General features: G+C 49.6%; 1 protein-coding gene and 1 long non-coding RNA gene across 2 annotated transcripts in view; one reads left to right on the top strand and one right to left on the bottom strand.

Moving 5' to 3' along the window:
• LOC113215843 (pituitary homeobox homolog Ptx1) overlaps positions 1 to 3,059 on the bottom strand; it is a gene marked incomplete in the record, with an annotated part of 35,850 nt that overhangs the window by 2,971 nt on the left and 29,820 nt on the right.
• Positions 1,031 to 1,625, top strand: LOC113214209 (uncharacterized). Its single transcript, XR_003303801.2, has 2 exons — positions 1,031 to 1,278; positions 1,359 to 1,625. It is a non-coding gene; the product is annotated as an uncharacterized LOC113214209 (long non-coding RNA).

Raw genomic sequence — 3,059 nt, 5'->3', positions numbered from 1 at the left:
TCCCCGGGCCCTGGCCGCCCTGGCCAATGGGCTGACTGCCTCCCCCTTCATTAAGTGATGATGAATTACCAGAGGCGCCAGCGCCGGGCTGGCAGCGCTGGCAGCCGCAGCGGCAGGGGCGGGCCGGGCTCGGCCGGGGCCGCCTTCTGCCCTAGTGCTGCCCGGGGGTGCAAAAGTTAGGCGGCCAGAGCGAGTGATTCTTGAACGCGGCTTGCCGTGTCAGCCCCAACAAACTTTCCCGCACCCGCCCCTCCCCTCTCTCCCCTTCCCTGCCCCGTCTCTCTCTACCACCCCTCTCCCGACGCCGCACCCACACCGTGCGGATTTCCAGCTTCATTCTTATTTTCCTTTCCTCGCCGTCAGCTTCCATTTCCCTAACTCCGTCTCTCTGTTGTTATATAGATATATAAAACGAGGGAGGGAAAGAAACAGAAAGAAAGTTTGGCTGTCGGGTGGCGGCGCGTGGCGCGGGGCGGCGTGGCGTGGCGTGGCGCGGGCGGAGGCAGACAATATTGAGTCCTGCTCCCGGGGAGTCTTTGAGGTCCCGGCCACACCGACCCGGGCCGGGGCGCCAACCAGGCCAGGCTGGTGGCGGGCCGTGGCGGGGCATACCCCGTGCACACCCCGGGAACACCCTGGCACGCCCCGGCACGCCCCAGCCTCTTCTTACTTCTGGGCCTCCCGTTTCTCTCTGGCCCTAATCCCTCCCACGGCCCCTTCCCCTCCCGGTCCCCTCCCCCTGCCCGCCCTTTCTAGCCTAGCGCCCCTCCCTGTCTGTCTATCCCAGCGTGCCCCTCCCAACAGAGCACGGCGAAAAACAAAAGACGAGTTGTAATCAAAATTTGGGATGTTTTTGTACAAGCAAAGAATCAGCCTACTCTCTTGCTTCGTCTGCTCAGTTTGCCGTCTTGCTTTTGCATCTGCTGATGCGATGGAGGGAATTCCTAAGGAGCAGACCTCTATGTCCGACAACCTTTAACAAAAATAATATCTTTCTTACCCTCCGCTTCTACAAGCATTTGGATGTGTCACGGTCCTCCGTGACGTTTGGGTTCAAGGCGCCCGGCGCGTAGGCAACCCATCGCACAAAGGTTTTCGGCAGTGCCGAGGGATGGCGTTGTCTGTGCGTCGAGTGCACTCCGGCTTGTCCCCTTCCCTCCCCCCTTCCACTTTTGACGTTCAGCTGGTCAGCTGGCCGGCTCGGTGTGCCAGAGCTTGGCGCGACACCGACCCGGGCGTGCGAAAGACCAAGCTCCGCCTAACATCCTCATTTCTCCGGTGAGCTCTCCGTCCACGCTTTGAGTGGTTTGCATCTAAAGTCATTCTCAGTTAGTGATTGCCTGTTTAAACTCTTTTAGGGTCGTCATTCTCCATGACTGGACTACTATGAAGTTCGATATTTTCGTTTCGCCATGCCTCAAGTTTTGACGTCTTCAAGTTCACTGACTTTCTGAGTTTGGTGTGGAATGCCTCGTGGTACTGTTTTGTATGTACGTTTTAGTCTCCCGCGGTGGAGCGTGTGCTTTTTGGCCATGTGGCCGGTATCATGATGAGGTTATTGTCTACTTTTGTGCCAAGTGCTACTGTGTCAGTCATTGAATGCAATAAACTGTGATATTTATGTACCTATGGTTTTGGTTTTGAAAGGAATGATATTCCTTGGCGCCCTAAAGAAATTCAATGCTAGGACCACGCCCCTCTATCCGGCACTGCTGAGCTAGCATCCAGTTGTTGTATTTGAAAGAGTAACTTTGCACGTTACATTTTGGCGCCCAACGTGGGGCCTTATTATTTTGTTTAGGGACTCTGTTTGGACGAGACTTGTCCTTCGTCAGTTTTGAATGCCTATGTGTTGTTTATGTGGACTGGTAACATTTCATTTTTCATTGGCTAAACCTTTAGTTTATCTTGAGGTGTCCCTGCCTTAGTGCACAGAGTTTCCGTTGTCAGCCTTTACCATTATGGCTGTTTAATTATTTGGCTGATTCCCGTTGGTGTTGCTTGTGGCACTTAGTTGTGTGAACTTGATGTTAACTAATGTATTCTATCATGATCATTCTGAGATTATTTTTGATGTGTTCAGGTATTTCTGTAGTGCATAGTGTGACTTGATTTGTGATGTACACTAGTGTTAGTTGTGTTACTATTACTGTACTTGTTCACTTGTTCTTTTGTTTGCGTTATGTCTGCACTATCAGTTGAGCTTTTTGGCATGGTGTTCGAGTGATTTGTTTTGTTGCTGTTATCCCTTTTTATTTTGCAAGTGTGAGTACATTTGGGTCGGGTTATTAACTTGGCAATTTCTGTAGGGCAGTTTAGGTTTAAATTTACTCCAATGTTTGGCCGACTTGGTTATTTTGTAATTCCTATCCGCTACAGTTCTTGTGTATCGGGACTCTTAGATCTTTAGGATCTGCAGGATGTTGACGAGCATCCTTTTCTAGTTCAATTATCTTGGTCTAGCCTTGTGTTTTGTTGTTTTGACTGCACTGATTTGTATTGACGTGAAGTTTTGAATTAGAGGACTTTTCAGTCGAGTTGTCTGTCCATTTTGAAGTTAATAACCTTAGGGTTTACCATTTGGGTAATGCAGGTTTGATTATACCTTTTCCGCTTTTTGAAGTGATGTAAAAATTAATCCCTCTCAGGGACAGTGCACTTAGTTGTGGCTTGGCCTTGAGTAGGCTACGTGTATCATGCTTTGTAAAATAATTTTGTTGAGATTTTTGATCTTTTGAGTATGGGATCTTCAAGCCGTTTCGCTGTTTAGCAGCACTTTGGTTGGGCAGCAGCATTTATCGTTCCTAGTCAGTTTAGCAGTGGCCTTAGGCACTTAATTGTTTGTTTTCTTTGTGAGCTGTGTGAGCTTTGTGAGTGAACTTGAGTCTTATTTTTGCATTTCGCTTTTGGTTTTTTTTTCTTTACTTTTGGCATCTGGCATTTGGCTTTGCTAGTGTTGCGCGGAGGACTGGTGGGCTAGCGAGGCTCTTGCACGCTGTAGATCGCGGCGTGCCCGGCTACTCTCCTCTCCCTCTCGCATCACTGGTTTATTAGTTTTT

This window comes from Frankliniella occidentalis, unplaced genomic scaffold (genome assembly GCF_000697945.3).
Source record: "Frankliniella occidentalis isolate FOCC.00 unplaced genomic scaffold, Focc_3.1 Scaffold2, whole genome shotgun sequence".
In the NCBI taxonomy this organism is placed as follows: Eukaryota; Metazoa; Arthropoda; class Insecta; order Thysanoptera; family Thripidae; genus Frankliniella; species Frankliniella occidentalis.
Note: the sequence above shows the minus strand (reverse complement) of the source record. Positions and strands in the feature narration are given on the sequence as shown.